At 40.4% G+C, this 21249-nt stretch overlaps 1 long non-coding RNA gene across 2 annotated transcripts in view; it reads left to right on the top strand.

The window, feature by feature from the left end:
* LOC135055227 (uncharacterized) overlaps nt 1–11358 on the top strand; it is a 219555-nt gene extending 208197 nt beyond the window's left edge. The window contains exon 5 of one of the 2 annotated variants that reach the window (XR_010243697.1): nt 10434–11358. This is a non-coding gene — a long non-coding RNA (uncharacterized LOC135055227). Of the gene's footprint in view, nt 1–5671; nt 6597–10433 lie in introns of those variants that run through there. The other variant, XR_010243698.1, reaches the window with a different exon arrangement.
* The last annotated feature ends 9891 nt before the right edge of the window (nt 11359–21249 follow it).

The raw sequence follows: 21249 nt of genomic DNA on the forward strand, positions 1-21249 counted from the left end.
TCCACAGATTTTTCCTTCTCTTTATTAATGGAAAATCTTTTAACAGTTATTTTTCTGATAAACTTTTGTACGTCAATAAAGACGTCGAAAGGATTGGGTTCATACGATGGTGCAAATTTAAGCCCCTTTTTTAGGACTTTTTCTTCATTAATATCTAGAACCCTTGAACTTAAATTGAAGATCTTTACATCCTCCTCATGTGTTGATTCCAGGGGTTCTGTAGGAATAACAGCTACCTTTTTTTTGGCAAAATTTCTCTCTTTATTTTTATTTCCTGATCTTTTTCCTCTAAATCTCTTTTTAGTATTTTTTACCTTAGCTTTCTTGGGGTTCTCGGATCCCAGTTTAAATGGGCCGAGTGTGATTTGGCATTGAAATTTGAAGTGGGACGATCTTCATCGCCCACTAAGGGGAGTCCTGAAAATCTATTTGAGGTATAAATATCTCTTGGTGGTACATCAGGAAAAGTTTTTCGTGTGTTCCACCTAGGATATTGATCTCGCTCCCAATTGGGACGATATCTATTCTCATTAACTGAGTACTTATTCCTCGTTGGCCGAAAGTACCCAGATTCAACCGGATCATGGGTATAATTACGATCATAGCCCCATCTTTTATTCTGTATTGGTTTTTTTTGGGGAGGAGCATTTTTTCTCCATTTTGGGGTTTTATCCACAGGGACATTATTTACAGGTGCTTCCTGTACTTTAATTGCACCTGTATCCCTCAGATATTTTTTATGTTTTTTTTCCCTTAATTCTTTAGTATTTTTATTGATTTTTTTCAGAAGTTCTTTTTCAGCATTTCTAAAATCTTCCAACTCTTTATAGGGGGTCACTAGTGACTGTAGTACATTAATTTCCTCATTCAATGTTGATAATGTACTCTTTCTTTCTCTAGTGATGAGATCTATTAGTGCAAGAGAACATTTATTTAAAATCGAATCCCATTCTTTTTGAAAAGAGTCATCGCCAGTGCTAAAGGAAGGTGTTTTGTTAATTTTCAATCCCTTTGGCACTAACTGTTCAGCTTGGTATTTCTCTAAAGTCACTAGTTCCCACCACAATCTATTCTCTCTAAGCATTAGAATCTCTAATTTTTAAAAACACTGTCTAAGTCATCATCACAGACATCAATAATATCATTGGTTTTTGAAAAGGTGGAAAAAATCAAATCTTTACGACTCTCTCTAAATGTAAACATGCCTGCAGCACCGAATAACAAACAAGGATGAATAAACGGACAAATGTGAGGAATTGATGTTACAATAGTGCGCTGTTAACAGACAGTATATTGCAGCGGAAGAACACACAAAGAGTAATCACCCAATACTCCTCAAAGGCAAGCAATAAAGAAAGGAGTGTGCTCAATCTCCGCGCCCCACTGTTTGAAACATGTAGACCCTTCACCTCAATATAAAACAAGGTCACAAATAAATGCAGTATACTAAGCTTTAAATGTCCAACTTCTTTTGTCAGATTGTTCACAATGATGAATTTTTTAGAGGTTTCTTCAATTCCAAAAGATAACGGTTCTGCAAAAATTGTGTTCCAAACCAGTGCTTGATAACAGCGGAATGGAGAGCACAAGAAATACAATAATAGTGCAGTAGTAAAAACAAGGCTGATGTTTTAATAATAAGTTGCACTTACAGCAAAATAGAGTTATAATCGCATGTAAAGACCCAGTCGCACACAAAGGTACAGCAAGTCAGCTCACCGACGTCTAACAGATGGTCTCCAAGAGATAACGACGGCCTCAAAGTACAAGAAATAAAACAATGATAGTGCAGTAATAAAAACAAGGCTGTTGTTTTAATTAAGTTGCACTTACAAAAAGATAAAGTTAAAATCGCATGTAAAAACCCAGTGGCACATAAGGACACAGCAAGACAGCTCACAAACGTCTACAGATGGTCTCCAAGAGGAGACTTTATCTTTATGTTTGGTCTCCAAGAGGAGATTTTAACTTTATCTTTTTGTAAGTGCAACTTTATCTTTTTGTAAGTGCAACTTAATTAAAACAACAGCCTTGTTTTTATTACTGCACTATCATTGTTTTATTTCTTGTACTTTGAGGCCGTCGTTATCTCTTGGAGACCATCTGTTAGACGTCGGTGAGCTGACTTGCTGTACCTTTGTGTACTCTTTGTGTGTTCTTCCGCTGCAATATACTGTCTGTTAACAGCGCACTATTGTAACATCAATTCCTCACATTTGTCCGTTTATTCATCCTTGTTTGTTATTCGGTGCTGCAGGCATGTTTACATTTAGAGAGAGTCGTAAAGATTTGATTTTTTCCACCTTTTCAAAAACCAATGATATTATTGATGTCTGTGATGATGACTTAGACAGTGTTTTTAAAAAATTAGAGATTCTAATGCTTAGAGAGAATAGATTGTGGTGGGAACTAGTGACTTTAGAGAAATACCAAGCTGAACAGTTAGTGCCAAAGGGATTGAAAATTAACAAAACACCTTCCTTTAGCACTGGCGATGACTCTTTTCAAAAAGAATGGGATTCGATTTTAAATAAATGTTCTCTTGCACTAATAGATCTCATCACTAGAGAAAGAAAGAGTACATTATCAACATTGAATGAGGAAATTAATGTACTACAGTCACTAGTGACCCCCTATAAAGAGTTGGAAGATTTTAGAAATGCTGAAAAAGAACTTCTGAAAAAAATCAATAAAAATACTAAAGAATTAAGGGAAAAAAAACATAAAAAATATCTGAGGGATACAGGTGCAATTAAAGTACAGGAAGCACCTGTAAATAATGTCCCTGTGGATAAAACCCCAAAATGGAGAAAAAATGCTCCTCCCCAAAAAAAAACAATACAGAATAAAAGATGGGGCTATGATCGTAATTATACCCATGATCCGGTTGAATCTGGGTACTTTCGGCCAACGAGGAATAAGTACTCAGTTAATGAGAATAGATATCGTCCCAATTGGGAGCGAGATCAATATCCTAGGTGGAACACACGAAAAACTTTTCCTGATGTACCACCAAGAGATATTTATACCTCAAATAGATTTTCAGGACTCCCCTTAGTGGGCGATGAAGATCGTCCCACTTCAAATTTCAATGCCAAATCACACTCGGCCCATTTAAACTGGGATCCGAGAACCCCAAGAAAGCTAAGGTAAAAAATACTAAAAAGAGATTTAGAGGAAAAAGATCAGGAAATAAAAATAAAGAGAGAAATTTTGCCAAAAAAAAGGTAGCTGTTATTCCTACAGAACCCCTGGAATCAACACATGAGGAGGATGTAAAGATCTTCAATTTAAGTTCAAGGGTTCTAGATATTAATGAAGAAAAAGTCCTAAAAAAGGGGCTTAAATTTGCACCATCGTATGAACCCAATCCTTTCGACGTCTTTATTGACGTACAAAAGTTTATCAGAAAAATAACTGTTAAAAGATTTTTCATTAATAAAGAGAAGGAAACATCTGTGGATAATACCTCTGTAATGAGTGACAAGTCACAGTTTAAACCTCCCTCAACTTTCTATCCCACCTTTTTTAAAGGTAGCCAAATAGAAAGTTTCAATAAAATAGTTTGTAGTGAAATTGAACAAACGTTAAATAAAGCTAAGGGGAAAGATAATAGAAAACTTAATTTGACTAAAAAAGAATTCCAAGCAATTAGATCATTGAAAGATGATTTGGAATTAATAATAAAGCCAGCCGACAAGGGTGGGGGGGTTGTCCTAATGGACAAAAGTAAATATATAGAGGAAGTACTTAGACAACTCAATGACGGGATAACTTATAAAAAACTAAAAGGTGACCCGACTACTAAGATAGAAAAGGAACTTCAAGAACTCACAAAAAGGGCTTTGGAGAGAGAGGTCATTAAAAGAATTGGATTTTATAAATATTAAGAACCCCACTATTCCGACTATTTACACCTTACCCAAGGTACATAAAGACAGTCAGAATCCCCCAGGACGCCCGATCATCTCTGGTTGTGACAGTATTACCTCTAATTTATCTGCTCTAATAGATCATTATCTCCAGCCATTGGTTCGAACCACAAGGGCGTACCTTAAAGATACCGGGGATGTCTTGTGTAAATTGAGAGATCTTCCTTGGGATAATAATTCTTTTCTATGTAGTGCCGACGTGGGCACACTATATACAATAATACATAAAGAAGAGGGTTTAAGAGCTGTCTTTCTTTTTAGATAAAAGTGATCTGAGTAAACCTTTGAAGGAATTCATACTAGAAGGGATAGAATTTATCCTTAAAAATAATTATTTTGTATTCGATGGAGTTTTTTATTTACAGATTGTTGGGACAGCTATGGGTACCAGGTTCGCCCCCAGTTATGCCAATTTATTTATGGCCCATTGGGAAGAACAACAGATATGGATGGGCGGCGTACTGGGGGCGGGCCTGGTATCCTGGCAACGCTTCATCGATGATGTCCTTTTTATATGGACAGGTGATGAAGAATCTCTTCTCTCTTTCCAAGATAGATTAAATATAAACAATTTGTCAATCAGATTTACCTTTGAATATAGTAAAGCACAAATACATTTTTTGGATTTATGTATCTATAGTGAAAGTGGCATGTTGAAAACTAAAATCTATCGTAAACCTACGGATTCCAACAATTTCATAGAAAGATCAAGTCTTCATCATGTGAACTGGCTAGAGGGTATTCCCTTTGGCCAGTTCACAAGGGTGAAGCGCAATTGCAGTGATGCTACTGTATGTGAAAACCAACTTGATGAAATATCAGGACGTTTCTCTAGAAAGGGGTATGCCACATCCACCATTGAAAAAGCTAGAGAGAGAATTTCTAAGGTGGAGAGAGAGGATTTGTTGAAAACCACCAGCACTGAGGGGGAAAAGAAAAATGATAGATACCAATGGGCATTTATCAGTAAATATAGCAATAGTTATAAAAATGTGGAAAAAATATTTAGAGCCAATTGGAAGCTCTTATTACAAGATCCTGTTCTTTCTGATTATATACCTAAGTATCCGTCATTCATCTATAGACGAGCTCCGGCACTAAAGGATAAATTGGTGAAAAGTAGCCTGGAAACTGATATTCGTCAGAGTATACGTACGAAGGGTTTCCACCGTTGTGGTAGCTGTCTAATGTGCAGAACAGTCAAAAGTAATTCCAATAAATTTAAGGAATTTGTAGTTGATGGAAAAACATATCCCATCAATCAGTTTATTTCTTGTAATTCTAGGAATGTTGTGTATGTGTTCGAATGTACATGTGGACTTCGATATGTGGGACGGACCTCGAGGGCGTTAAAAACGAGGTTGGCAGAACACATATACAACATTAGAAAAGGACTTGAGACACATACTGTTCCAGCCCACTTCAAGAAACACCATGGAAAAAATGAATGCCATATAAAAACTTTTTATGGAATAGAATTGATACTACCAAAATCTAGAACTAGGGATATGGATAAAAGATTAGCAATGGCAGAAACCCGATGGATTTATCAATTAAAAACCCTAGTTCCAAAAGGTTTGAATAGTGATTTTGATTTAGGATGTTTTCTTGTTTGAGATCACGAGGTTATATCTTCTTGTCCCTAAATCTTGGTGTCTGGATCATGCTCCCCTTTCTAGACTTATTTGTGTTAAGACTTTAATATTACAAAACATTTACATATATTTTTTGTGTTTTAGATTATTATTCAACTGAAGGTCTTATTTGTGAAGTGTGAGCCAGCGCCGGAATGCGCATGATCGCCCAAGCAAAATAAATCCTTGAATTAAAAAAAGCTATAGGGATTGCATAAGAAAAGGACGATGGAACGCAGACCGGCGCTGGAACGCATACCGGATTTCCGGGTTACGTCACATCCGCCCAGACGTTTATAAATTCATATGGTCCCTTTTCTGTTTGTCCTGTTTATTGTGTATCAGTATTGGTTGACGGCTTCTTACTGATGTAGTTTGTGGATATGGGGTTGAAGGTGCTGTATATTTTAATATTTCGTGTATTTTGTGTGTTTGATAAATTTACGATACAAATCCACGCTGGAACGCATACGCAACTTCCGGTTGGTGGAATATCCGCCGGAAGGAAATGCTCCTAAATCGATCTGCACATGTGTTTTGAATTTTACAATTAGGAGGTCTTTAAAAGGACTGCACACGTACTCTTACCACACTTCTGATGAAGGATCCTATGTGATCCGAAACGCGTTAAGTGTGGTTGTGGATTTTCTACTCTTGTGGACACCTGAGGACGCTGCCTGTTACCGCGAGGACTGACGACTTCAAATTCCGGCATTGAGGCCGTCGCTACCTCTTGGAGACCATCTGTAGACGTTTGTGAGCTGTCTTGCTGTGTCCTTATGTGCCACTGGGTTTTTACATGCGATTTTAACTTTATCTTTTTGTAAGTGCAACTTAATTAAAACAACAGCCTTGTTTTTATTACTGCACTATCATTGTTTTATTTCTTGTACTTTGAGGCCGTCGTTATCTCTTGGAGACCATCTGTTAGACGTCGGTGAGCTGACTTGCTGTACCTTTGTGTGCGACTGGGTCTTTACATGCGATTATAACTCTATTTTGCTGTAAGTGCAACTTATTATTAAAACATCAGCCTTGTTTTTACTACTGCACTATTATTGTATTTCTTGTGCTCTCCATTCCGCTGTTATCAAGCACTGGTTTGGAACACAATTTTTGCAGAACCGTTATCTTTTGGAATTGAAGAAACCTCTAAAAAATTCATCATTGTGAACAATCTGACAAAAGAAGTTGGACATTTAAAGCTTAGTATACTGCATTTATTTGTGACCTTGTTTTATATTGAGGTGAAGGGTCTACATGTTTCAAACAGTGGGGCGCGGAGATTGAGCACACTCCTTTCTTTATTGCTTGCCTTTGAGGAGTATTGGGTGATTACTCTTTGTGTGTTCTTCCGCTGCAATATACTGTCTGTTAACAGCGCACTATTGTAACATCAATTCCTCACATTTGTCCGTTTATTCATCCTTGTTTGTTATTCGGTGCTGCAGGCATGTTTACATTTAGAGAGAGTCGTAAAGATTTGATTTTTTCCACCTTTTCAAAAACCAATGATATTATTGATGTCTGTGATGATGACTTAGACAGTGTTTTTAAAAAATTAGAGATTCTAATGCTTAGAGAGAATAGATTGTGGTGGGAACTAGTGACTTTAGAGAAATACCAAGCTGAACAGTTAGTGCCAAAGGGATTGAAAATTAACAAAACACCTTCCTTTAGCACTGGCGATGACTCTTTTCAAAAAGAATGGGATTCGATTTTAAATAAATGTTCTCTTGCACTAATAGATCTCATCACTAGAGAAAGAAAGAGTACATTATCAACATTGAATGAGGAAATTAATGTACTACAGTCACTAGTGACCCCCTATAAAGAGTTGGAAGATTTTAGAAATGCTGAAAAAGAACTTCTGAAAAAAATCAATAAAAATACTAAAGAATTAAGGGAAAAAAACATAAAAAATATCTGAGGGATACAGGTGCAATTAAAGTACAGGAAGCACCTGTAAATAATGTCCCTGTGGATAAAACCCCAAAATGGAGAAAAAATGCTCCTCCCCAAAAAAACCCAATACAGAATAAAAGATGGGGCTATGATCGTAATTATACCCATGATCCGGTTGAATCTGGGTACTTTCGGCCAACGAGGAATAAGTACTCAGTTAATGAGAATAGATATCGTCCCAATTGGGAGCGAGATCAATATCCTAGGTGGAACACACGAAAAACTTTTCCTGATGTACCACCAAGAGATATTTATACCTCAAATAGATTTTCAGGACTCCCCTTAGTGGGCGATGAAGATCGTCCCACTTCAAATTTCAATGCCAAATCACACTCGGCCCATTTAAACTGGGATCCGAGAACCCCAAGAAAGCTAAGGTAAAAAATACTAAAAAGAGATTTAGAGGAAAAAGATCAGGAAATAAAAATAAAGAGAGAAATTTTGCCAAAAAAAAGGTAGCTGTTATTCCTACAGAACCCCTGGAATCAACACATGAGGAGGATGTAAAGATCTTCAATTTAAGTTCAAGGGTTCTAGATATTAATGAAGAAAAAGTCCTAAAAAAGGGGCTTAAATTTGCACCATCGTATGAACCCAATCCTTTCGACGTCTTTATTGACGTACAAAAGTTTATCAGAAAAATAACTGTTAAAAGATTTTTCATTAATAAAGAGAAGGAAACATCTGTGGATAATACCTCTGTAATGAGTGACAAGTCACAGTTTAAACCTCCCTCAACTTTCTATCCCACCTTTTTTAAAGGTAGCCAAATAGAAAGTTTCAATAAAATAGTTTGTAGTGAAATTGAACAAACGTTAAAGCTAAGGGGAAAGATAATAGAAAACTTAATTTGACTAAAAAAGAATTCCAAGCAATTAGATCATTGAAAGATGATTTGGAATTAATAATAAAGCCAGCCGACAAGGGTGGGGGGGTTGTCCTAATGGACAAAAGTAAATATATAGAGGAAGTACTTAGACAACTCAATGACGGGATAACTTATAAAAAACTAAAAGGTGACCCGACTACTAAGATAGAAAAGGAACTTCAAGAACTCACAAAAAGGGCTTTGGAGAGAGAGGTCATTACACAAAAAGAATTGGATTTTATAAATATTAAGAACCCCACTATTCCGACTATTTACACCTTACCCAAGGTACATAAAGACAGTCAGAATCCCCCAGGACGCCCGATCATCTCTGGTTGTGACAGTATTACCTCTAATTTATCTGCTCTAATAGATCATTATCTCCAGCCATTGGTTCGAACCACAAGGGCGTACCTTAAAGATACCGGGGATGTCTTGTGTAAATTGAGAGATCTTCCTTGGGATAATAATTCTTTTCTATGTAGTGCCGACGTGGGCACACTATATACAATAATACATAAAGAAGAGGGTTTAAGAGCTGTCTCTTTCTTTTTAGATAAAAGTGATCTGAGTAAACCTTTGAAGGAATTCATACTAGGAGGGATAGAATTTATCCTTAAAAATAATTATTTTGTATTCGATGGAGTTTTTTATTTACAGATTGTTGGGACAGCTATGGGTACCAGGTTCGCCCCCAGTTATGCCAATTTATTTATGGCCCATTGGGAAGAACAACAGATATGGATGGGCGGCGTACTGGGGGCGGGCCTGGTATCCTGGCAATGCTTCATCGATGATGTCCTTTTTATATGGACAGGTGATGAAGAATCTCTTCTCTCTTTCCAAGATAGATTAAATATAAACAATTTGTCAATCAGATTTACCTTTGAATATAGTAAAGCACAAATACATTTTTTGGATTTATGTATCTATAGTGAAAGTGGCATGTTGAAAACTAAAATCTATCGTAAACCTACGGATTCCAACAATTTCATAGAAAGATCAAGTCTTCATCATGTGAACTGGCTAGAGGGTATTCCCTTTGGCCAGTTCACAAGGGTGAAGCGCAATTGCAGTGATGCTACTGTATGTGAAAACCAACTTGATGAAATATCAGGACGTTTCTCTAGAAAGGGGTATGCCACATCCACCATTGAAAAAGCTAGAGAGAGAATTTCTAAGGTGGAGAGAGAGGATTTGTTGAAAACCACCAGCACTGAGGGGGGAAAGAAAAATGATAGATACCAATGGGCATTTATCAGTAAATATAGCAATAGTTATAAAAATGTGGAAAAAATATTTAGAGCCAATTGGAAGCTCTTATTACAAGATCCTGTTCTTTCTGATTATATACCTAAGTATCCGTCATTCATCTATAGACGAGCTCCGGCACTAAAGGATAAATTGGTGAAAAGTAGCCTGGAAACTGATATTCGTCAGAGTATACATACGAAGGGTTTCCACCGTTGTGGTAGCTGTCTAATGTGCAGAACAGTCAAAAGTAATTCCAATAAATTTAAGGAATTTGTAGTTGATGGAAAAACATATCCCATCAATCAGTTTATTTCTTGTAATTCTAGGAATGTTGTGTATGTGTTCGAATGTACATGTGGACTTCGATATGTGGGACGGACCTCGAGGGCGTTAAAAACGAGGTTGGCAGAACACATATACAACATTAGAAAAGGACTTGAGACACATACTGTTCCAGCCCACTTCAAGAAACACCATGGAAAAAATGAATGCCATATAAAAACTTTTTATGGAATAGAATTGATACTACCAAAATCTAGAACTAGGGATATGGATAAAAGATTAGCAATGGCAGAAACCCGATGGATTTATCAATTAAAAACCCTAGTTCCAAAAGGTTTGAATAGTGATTTTGATTTAGGATGTTTTCTTGTTTGAGATCACGAGGTTATATCTTCTTGTCCCTAAATCTTGGTGTCTGGATCATGCTCCCCTTTCTAGACTTATTTGTGTTAAGACTTTAATATTACAAAACATTTACATATATTTTTTGTGTTTTAGGTTATTATTCAACTGAAGGTCTTATTTGTGAAGTGTGAGCCAGCGCCGGAATGCGCATGATCGCCCAAGCAAAATAAATCCTTGAATTAAAAAAAGCTATAGGGATTGCATAAGAAAAGGACGATGGAACGCAGACCGGCGCTGGAACGCATCCTGGATTTCCGGGTTACGTCACATCCGCCCAGACGTTTATAAATTCATATGGTCCCTTTTCTGTTTGTCCTGTTTATTGTGTATCAGTATTGGTTGACGGCTTCTTACTGATGTAGTTTGTGGATATGGGGTTGAAGGTGCTGTATATTTTAATATTTCGTGTATTTTGTGTGTTTGATAAATTTACGATACAAATCCACGCTGGAACGCATACGCAACTTCCGGTTGGTGGAATATCCGCCGGAAGGAAATGCTCCTAAATCGATCTGCACATGTGTTTTGAATTTTACAATTAGGAGGTCTTTAAAAGGACTGCACACGTACTCTTACCACACTTCTGATGAAGGATCCTATGTGATCCGAAACGCGTTAAGTGTGGTTGTGGATTTTCTACTCTTGTGGACACCTGAGGACGCTGCCTGTTACCGCGAGGACTGACGACTTCAAATTCCGGCATTGAGGCCGTCGCTACCTCTTGGAGACCATCTGTAGACGTTTGTGAGCTGTCTTGCTGTGTCCTTATGTGCCACTGGGTTTTTACATGCGATTTTAACTTTATCTTTTTGTAAGTGCAACTTAATTAAAACAACAGCCTTGTTTTTATTACTGCACTATCATTGTTTTATTTCTTGTACTTTGAGGCCGTCGTTATCTCTTGGAGACCATCTGTTAGACGTCGGTGAGCTGACTTGCTGTACCTTTGTGTGCGACTGGGTCTTTACATGCGATTATAACTCTATTTTGCTGTAAGTGCAACTTATTATTAAAACATCAGCCTTGTTTTTACTATTGCACTATTATTGTATTTCTTGTGCTCTCCATTCCGCTGTTATCAAGCACTGGTTTGGAACACAATTTTTGCAGAACCGTTATCTTTTGGAATTGAAGAAACCTCTAAAAAATTCATCATTGTGAACAATCTGACAAAAGAAGTTGGACATTTAAAGCTTAGTATACTGCATTTATTTGTGACCTTGTTTTATATTGAGGTGAAGGGTCTACATGTTTCAAACAGTGGGGCGCGGAGATTGAGCACACTCCTTTCTTTATTGCTTGCCTTTTAGGAGTATTGGGTGATTACTCTTTGTGTGTTCTTCCGCTGCAATATACTGTCTGTTAACAGCGCACTATTGTAACATCAATTCCTCACATTTCTAGGAATGTTACAAAGAGAAGTTCTGCAGGCTGTCAGGAATTGTAGCTTAAAACGGATAGATGTTTCACGCTATTTACAGAGCGCAAATTACAGAGCTAGACTACAGCTCCCAGCAGCAGGGCTGTCTTAACAGCAGTGTAGGCCCCTGGGCACAGCAATGCACTGATAATGTCGATATTATCTTGAACCATAAAGATATACCTTTAAACACACTTTTACCATGGAGCCGCTGCGGCCGCTAGACTTAATATGCACTCTACGTACTTTGTACGCTATTTGCGTACAGAGTCCCGTACCGTGTACGGACTTAGCGTACAAACGCCTCGCTGGGGGTACAAAGTACACACAGCGCGCACACACTCTTGATATACTTTAAACCTTATTAGTAATGCAATGTAATGATATTATTACACTCTAAGGGCGGGATGTATTAACATACATCGCCGCCCCTCGCCGGTTACCGCAGCGATGTTGATCGCATATGTACTAACATATGCGATCAACATCGCGATGCGGTGACGGTGGCCCCCCGCGATACCTGTTAGGTGGTCTGCGGGGGGTCTCCGTCACCTCCCCGGGGTCCCCACACTGGCTAGATGCCGGGAAGCAGCAGCAGGCTGCCCCCGGCACCTCCTCCTCCCCCCTGCAGCCGGAAGGACGTCCGGCTGCGTTGCTAGGGGGAGGAGGACACTACCTTCCGGGTCCAGGGCAGCCTGGAGGAAGGTAAGCCAGGGGGAAGGGGGGTCGGCGTCTGCGGCGGGGGTCGACGGTGTCGGCGGGTTGCGGCGGTCGGCGAAAAGAAGCCCATAGGCTTCTATAGGGTTTCGCCATCCAGAGATGGCGAAACCCTGGACGCCGAAAACGCTGCGGTAGGGTCTTAGTAAATATGAAAATGCGGTAAAACCCCCGTTTTCGGGGGTTTTACCGCATTTTTGCTTTAGTACATCCCGCCCTAAACCTTATGCAGCAAAGCACTGCAATGATGTTATACCTTAAACCTTATGCAGCGCTGACGGTACAAAGTACCCGCAGCGCGTACACAACTTATCAATACACTTTTAAACCTTATGCAGTTAGGTAATGTAATAAGCTTTAAACCCTAGCAGGGAAAAGAGGACACAACACCGATTTGTAGTTAAACACTGGGCTCCGACACCTCAGCGTATATATCTGGAAGGGGATAACAATACAATTTATACACTACAATACAACAGAGTAAATGGCTACAGTCAATGTACATATGTGAGAATATTCGCATGCACTTCCTGGTCCAGTCCTCCGCTAATCAGGTAGATAGCGTTAAGAGTCTTCTGACCGGCCAGGCAGCAACAGGCTTTTTATACACTACTTCCAAAAGCAATACAATGGATACTGTAATCCCTTTGTCCATTGGACACAGGGATGCATCTTTACATTACAGGAGAGGTCATAGGTTGATTTGAAAAGGTGGGCGATGTCTTTCTTAACTGCTCTTGTGGGTGGTCTCCTTTGGATTCCCGCCGCATACATAATATACAGTAAATACAGTTTATATCTATATTCTACTTCTGCACATAACTAGGAATATGCGATCTGCCTCTAACCAACACCGGAATGTTACCCTTAAAATACCCTACAGCTGGATACCAGACACCACCTTATAACCTTAGTCTGTCCCTTCCTATCATGCAAAGGCGAATCCCTCAGTCCTGGAATCATTTAAACTGTTGATACTTGCTGATGTGATGCAGGGGGGCTATGTGTACAATGTGCACCATTTGGATTAAATATGTAATGTTTTGATAACCCTCTATGCGCTCACAAACTCCACCGTAAATACCCATACCACGCGCAGGACCGCGTGAGCGACCATACGCAAATTGCGGATATGTGCACGCACGGCGGAACAAGAGGGAGAGACCCAGCTTTTGGATTATATCCTCAGAAAAATTCAGAGTCAGACAGAACCCAAGATATCTGGCTGGGAAGAGAAATTAACAGGCTAGGATGGGGACCACTGCTTTCAAGTCAGATATCTCCAGTTCCCCAGGGCCAATTTTCAAAAATCTGGTACGCCTGGAAAGAGGGAACCCACAGCTATCAGCCTAAGGCCCTTATACTCCTGGGGCCCTTGGGCAAGAGCCCATTGAGCCCATACGAAAAGTAGAGATGAGCGGGTTCGATTCGTTGAGATCCGAACCCCCCCGAACTTCACCTATTTTACACGGGTCCGAGGCAGCCTCGGATCTGCCCGCCTTGTTCGATTAACCCGAACGAGGCCGAACGTCATCATCCCGCTGTCGGATTCTCGAGAGATTTGTATTCCATGTAAAGAGCAGCGCGTTGCCGCCATTTTCACTCGTGCACTGGAGATTGAACGGAGAGGACGTGGCTACGTTCTCTCCCTGAAAAGCTCCATATCTGTGCTCAGTGTGCTGAAAATATCTGTGCTTAGTGTGCTGCAAATATCTGTGCTTAGTGTGCTGCAAATATCTACGTTCTCTGCCTGAAAACGCTCCATATCTGTGCTCAGTGTGCTGCAAATATCTACGTTCTCTGCCTGAAAAGCTCCATATCTGTGCTCAGTGTGCTGCAAATATCTGATCAGTGTGCTGCATTGTGGGGACCACAAGTATATAATTATAGTACAGTACAGTAGGCCATTGCCGTATCTTGCAGCTCCGTGTCAGACTCAGTTCTAGACAGTATCCTGATCATCAGTGCTCAATATCTGCTGCATTGTTGTGTGACCAGTATATATATATATATATATATATATATATATATATTATATATAGTATATATAGTGGTATAGTGCAGCATTTTAGTGACCACCAGTATAGTAGTACAGTACAGTAGTCCATTGCTGTATCTTGCAGCTCTGTTTCACTGCAAGTTTCCATATCTGTGCTGCATTGTTGTGAGCAGTATATATAGTAGTACAGTGCAGCATTTTGGTGACCAACAGTATATAGTTGTACAGTACAGTAGTCCATTGCTGTATCTTGCAGCTCTGTGTCACTGCAAGTATCCATCCATAACTGTGCTGCATTGTTGTGAGCAGTATATATAGTAGTACAGTGCAGCATTTTGGTGACCAACAGTATATAGTTGTACAGTACAGTAGTCCATTGCTGTATCTTGCAGCTCCGTGTCACTGCAAGTATCCATCCATAACTGTGCTGCATTGTTGTGAGCAGTATATATAGTAGTACAATACAGCATTTTGGTGACCACCAGTATAGTAGTACAGTACAGTAGTCCATTGCTGTATCTTGCAGCTCCGTGTCACTTCAAGTATCCATATCTGTGCTGCATTGTTGTGAGCAGTATATATATAGTAGTACAGTGCAGCATTGTGGTGACCAGTATACTACAGTACAATAGTCCAGTGCTGTTCTCGCTGCTTAGTGTCAGTTCTCCGTAGTAGCATCAGTGCTCAGTAAAATCAGTGCTCAGTATAATCAGTGATTGATCAGTATAATCAGTTCTCAGTATAATCAGTGAGCTGTTAGACGTGCGCCCATTTTCCGCCATTAGTGCATTGGGATTTAGACAATTGATGATGTTATTGTGTCCCCGGTACAAAATCCCATCTAGATTCCACTTCACTAGGCAGGCGATAGCGAGATTTTACCAATTAATATCAGTGATTTATAATTAATTATTAATTACAGTGATCTTGCCAAATGATTCCAGTGATTTTGTCATTTTCTTCCAGTGATTTGGACCAATAATACCATTGATTAGAACGAATAATTCCTGTGATTTTGTCATTTTCTTCCAGTGATTTGGACCAATAATGCCATTATTTAGAACAAATAATTCCTGTGATATTGAGGTGTTTGTGTCGCTTAGTTTAGCCGTCCAGCGACCACAGTGCACCTCTTTTTCTCTTTTCTTTGCATCATGTGCTGTTTGGGGACTATTTTTTTAAGTGCCATCCTGTCTGACACTTCCGTATATGTCCAGTGGAACTGCCATTTGATATAATTCCCGACATTACTGCCATTTAATTCCAGTGATTTTATCATTTTCTTCCAGTGATTTGGACCAATAATACCATTGATTAGAACGAATAATTCCTGTGATTTTGTCATTTTCTTCCAGTGATTTGGACCAATAATACCATTGATTAGAACGAATAATTCCTGTGATTTTGTCATTTTCTTTCAGTAATTTGGACCAATATTACCATTGATTAGATAGAATAATTCCTGACATATTGAGGTGTTTGTGTCGCTTAGCTTAGCCGTCCAGCGACCACAGTGCACCTCTTTTTCTCTTTTCTTTGCATCATGTGCTGTTTGGGGACTATTTTTTTAAGTGCCATCCTGTCTAACACTGCAGTGCCACTCCTAGATGGGCCAGGTGTTTGTGCCGCCCACTTGGGTCGCTTAGCTTAGTCATCCAGCGACCTCGGTGCAAATGTTAGGACTAAAAATAATATTGTGAGGTGTGAGGTGTTCAGAATAGACTGTAAATGAGTGGAAATTATGGTTATTGAGGTTAATAATACTATAGGATCAAAATTACCCCCAAATTCTATGATTTAAGCTGTTTTTGAGTTGTTTTTTTTTAAAAAAGCACTCGAATCCAAAACACACCCGAATCCGACAAAAAAATTTCAGGGAGGTTTTGCCAAAACGCTTCCGAATCCAAAACAGGGCCGCGGAACCGAATCCAAAACCAAAACACAAAACCCGAAAAATTTCCGATGCACATCTCTAACGAAAAGACGGCACTGCCCAGCAGCTCCCGTGGTACAAAGCAATGTGCCTCTAAGCTGTAATATCACCTATGCTGTACTAGAAGCCTGGTTGTCATTGTGACGTGCTATAACCATACAGTACATAAAAACAAGAGGTAAAAATCCGATTTTTGGTTTTAAAGTGAGACGAGTGACGATTCTATCTCTATAATTACCTTATTTTAATAACACCCACTTAAAAAACTCCATCAATTTTGTTGACAAATTCACTCATTAAAAAAAAGTTGTTTCAGAGCCCCTCCAGAATTAGGAGCACTTAAGCTTAAGCTCCATTAGTTTAACAGTAGAACCGCCCCTGTGTTTAGTTACTATTAAAATCAATGCTCAATAGATGAAAGCAACATTTTTTGCCTATGTAGCACACATGGGGGTTTCCAGTTGCCCATATGCTCTGAGACCCCCTTCACCCTGAGATTCATTGCTGCTTAACTGATGTTGTCATCTCTCCTCCTGCACCATGTTGTTGTCTTAGGCTGCGGTTCTCATATTACACTGACAGTGCATGTTGGTTGGTGTACACCTCCAAACTGATAAAAGTAAGTGGGAATTGGGGCAGTCTGGGGTATGCTAAACTTCATAAGTTACTAATATACTTTATGAATATATATGTGTTGTAAAAATATACATTTTATCATTGATGGATGGGGGGTGCTGTAAAAGCTAGGGAACTAAGAGGGCACAGCATAGAAAACTTTGGAAATCAATGGTATTTACTAATGTTATTTCTCTAATAAACACTTGTCTGACAGACTCAACATCTCTAATAGCATCCAAATTTAGCTCTTGTGTCTGTAACAGTCATTTTTATTTTCTTTGTAAAATGCATTGGTTTGCCATAGAGATGAGCGGCTCCAGTTCACCTGAATTTCCTGATCTGAGTCCAGATCAGAGACCGGCTTGGGGTTTCCGCCTAGCCTCTAATCCCAAAACGAAGCAAAATGTCATCATCCCACTGTTGGATTCTTGCAAGGTTTTGGATCCTATAAAGGTCCCGTTGATCAGCGCTATTTTCAGTCTGGCTGTGGAGAATGCACTGAACAGACATGTCCGTCTCAGTGCTGGGTTGTATTGCGTGGGGGGCTGCTGGCTGCTGTAGGGCTGGTGTATCAGTCCAGGGGTGCTCTGTCATTATATGGTGTATCTGACAAGGGGTGATCTGTCCATAATATCCATATACATCCAGGGGCTCTGCCCCAGTGTTAAAACCCAGTATGTATAATATATATATATATATATATATATATATAGTTTGTTTGTGCTTTACTAGGGATGGACATCGGAAGCCCACCATCACATGATGGCTGGGCTTCTACCATCGAATCTTTCGATGCAATAGTACCGGTAACTGACCATCGCACCAAAAGAACAAATCATATGATTAGCACATTGCCAAAAATAGTCCTGTTTGCGCATGCAACCCTCTGCAGTATGGAGGCCACGAATGGGACTTGGGGCGGGACCATCGCTACATCATCAAATGTTTACCATTAGATGGCGGCAAACATTGGAATGCCACCATTGAATGGTAAAACTATCATTGTAAAGAAAACATTCATGGTTGCAAACCATGATGTCCATCCCTATGCTGTACCCCAGTGTACTATACCATTTTTATTTTATTTCCATACTCATACACATATTGTGCAACACTGTGGGTGAAGGTGGTACCTCAGTAATATAGTTTCAAACACATACACATATTGTACGACACTTGTAGGTGAAGGTGATACCACAGTAATATATTTTATTTCATATTCACACATGTATTGTGCAACACTGTTGGTGAAATTAAACCGCAGTGTTCAATTACTATTTCTGGCTCATACATGTATTGTGTGAAACACTAGGTGAAAGTAAACCATAGCGTTAGATTATTATCTCTGACTCATGCATGTATTGTGACACTGTATGTGGTACATTTTTTGTACAAATTGTGGCATGTGCTGCACCCCACTTGGTTTGTGTTTCTTGATAGATATGGGGGACAAACAATTGAGAGGAGATGCAGGTGCTGCCAACAGTCATGATGATACAAGTCTGTCAACGTCATATACTGATGCCAATGCCCAAGGGCATAGACGGCTTAATTCAGGGTATGTAAAATCACAGATAAAGTAAAAGTCGGATTAGTGCAGTAACCAATTAAAGGTGTTGTCTATAAAATAAAGACCATCACCAATGCCCCCAATGATTAATTTACATTTTTAAAATCAAATTAAAGCAAATCACTAATCAATTCTTCCTTCCACTACATACATACTCTACCTCCCCTGGGCCTCAGATGTAGTTAATTAAATAATACAAAAATGAATTGTGTATATTGGTCAAAAACATACATATTTACAACATGGTATATATACTGTGTTTCATAGCTGGCTGAGGCAACCTCAGTCTCTCCATCTGTTGTTAACAAACAACTTCCACCAGGGACAGCAAACAGCATGGATCCTGGGAGTTATAGGGGCTGATTCAGACCTGATCGGTGCTGTTTGTTTTCGCACAGCAGCGATCAGGTCTGAACTGTGCATGTGTTGGCGCATGGCAGACAGGCGGTGGCTGGCGTAGCCCTGCGATCGCCTCTGCCTGATTGACAGGCAGAGACAGTCACTGGGTGGGAGGGGATGGGCCGCCTTTTAGGGGTCACGGTCCGGGCGCAGGCGTGCCTGGACCGTTGTGGGGGCGGCCTGTGGCGGCTGCGTGACGTCACACACACCTGCTGCCAGTAGGGCAGTGACACGTAGCTCCCTTCCAGTGCGCAGGAGCTGTGCTGGCTGGGAGCTACTCCTGAAGTACAGAAGCATCGCCGCTGTGCGATGCTTTTGTACTTGTGCGACGGGGCAGGGACTGACATGCGGGGCGGGCTAGCCCTGTGCTGGGCGTCCCCCCACATGTCAGTGTGACTGATCGTAGATGTGCTAAATTTAGCACATCTATGATTAGGTCTGAATAAGCCCCATAGTTCAGCTGGAGAGCCACATGCTGCATTTCTCTGATGTAGAACAGCAAATCTAGGTCCCATTCTTCCCAACAACCACCCTGAGCACAAAATAAACATCCGTTTACAGTGTGTATTATTAGCACCTCCACGTCATACTGAAATTTCTCTTACGTATGATTCCGCGAAACTCCGCCCCCCGAGCAGGAGCGCTCGGGGAGAGGCGATAACGAGTAACAAAGTGCCGCGGCGGGCGCCCCGTGCGGTTGCACGGCTCACCTGCCGCTAGAAACGGCACTGGCGGGAAGACAGCACCATTAAGGGGCGGAGCTTCTCCTTATAGCGGACCCCGCAGCGTTCAGCGCCATTTTCCTGCCTACAGAAACGCTGTCAGTGAAGTGCAGTCCCTCCAGAGCAACTCCAGCTATCTCTCAAGGTACCAGGGGATTGTAGAGGGGGGGGGGGGGGGGGGCTGTGTAAAGACTGTGAAACCTATTAAGGTACACATTCAGCGCTGGTTTAGGGTCTCTTTATACCTGGAAAGCGCTGTGTGTGGGTTGGCTCCAATCTCTGTGTCTCTCTTGCCATTCTTGGGGGTGAAACTCTGTCTGTCCTCGTGTGTGTGTGTGTGTGTGTGTGTGTGTGTGTGTGGAGTGTCTGTGGTCTCCAATAAGCTACAGTATGTCCAGGGACTCTGTGTCATATGCTGCAGTGTATATGTCCTCTCAGGATGATCCCATTCCATGTAATCAGGATTGCACTGTTTTAGCACAGATACCAGCAAGGGAGCCTGAATGGTTATCCTCTATCAAATCCATGATATCTCAGATTTCTGCTAGGGTTGCACAGAATGAATCTGCAACTCAGGTTTTACAGAACTCTATGGCAGTTTGCACAACAATTGAAAAGTAAAACAGAACCTTTGCAGCGCTAGTGTCACAACTTGAAATAATCCTCACTCCTTGGCACGATATAGCTTCGACTCGATAAAAGGAAATGAGTGAAAAATAGTGAAGTAAAGTCAAAGTACATTTTTAATCACACAAATCACATATAAGAATAAAAAATAGTATTAAAATGTCAGGGCATGGAATGCAAAATGTATCCACAAGGGGTCAGTAATGGTAACAATTACCAGAGGTAGTGTGAACTGTGTTATGAACACTAGTTCTGAAAGTGTCTGATAGAGTGTTATCCAGATACACCTCCACAGGTAGCTGACCTCACCGGCGTCAGGCACTGCTCCACACTGGCTCCTGTGACACCACAGTTCAGGTCCAACGCATTTCTACCCCTTCTGGGGTCTTTATCAAGGTCCTCAGATGCTGCATGCTCCATACCCATAACCCATTCTGATTTATATACCTTCACTCTGTCCAACATGCACCGCGCCACTCAGCTGATCCTAAACAAAAATCACCTAATTGTCCGTGATTGCTAGCTGTGTGGCGCCGTCGTCATGGAAACCCGTCGACGGCGCCACACAGCTACATTTTGCATTATTGTTGGTGAAGGTGCGAGGTAACCTTCTTGTAAAAACATTGAGCCAAGGTTAGCAGCTATCACTTGCGCACACCCTTAGCACACCTGTTCTGTAAACATTGTCAATGGCAGTTTGGTCCGGTTCTGTTACCTCAGGGCCCCCCTCAGGAGTTTCCCATAAACGTGCTCTTGCACAGATGATGTAGGATGACACGGATACCGACTCTGACATGGCAGATGGTGAAGGGGATGTACTTAGTGGGGCCGCATCTCTTGCTAAAGGGGTGCAGTTGATGATAGAGGCTATAAGGGATGTGTTGAATATTGCAGATACAACACC

Source organism: Pseudophryne corroboree, chromosome 3 (genome assembly GCF_028390025.1).
Source record: "Pseudophryne corroboree isolate aPseCor3 chromosome 3, aPseCor3.hap2, whole genome shotgun sequence".
Classification (NCBI taxonomy): domain Eukaryota; kingdom Metazoa; phylum Chordata; class Amphibia; order Anura; family Myobatrachidae; genus Pseudophryne; species Pseudophryne corroboree.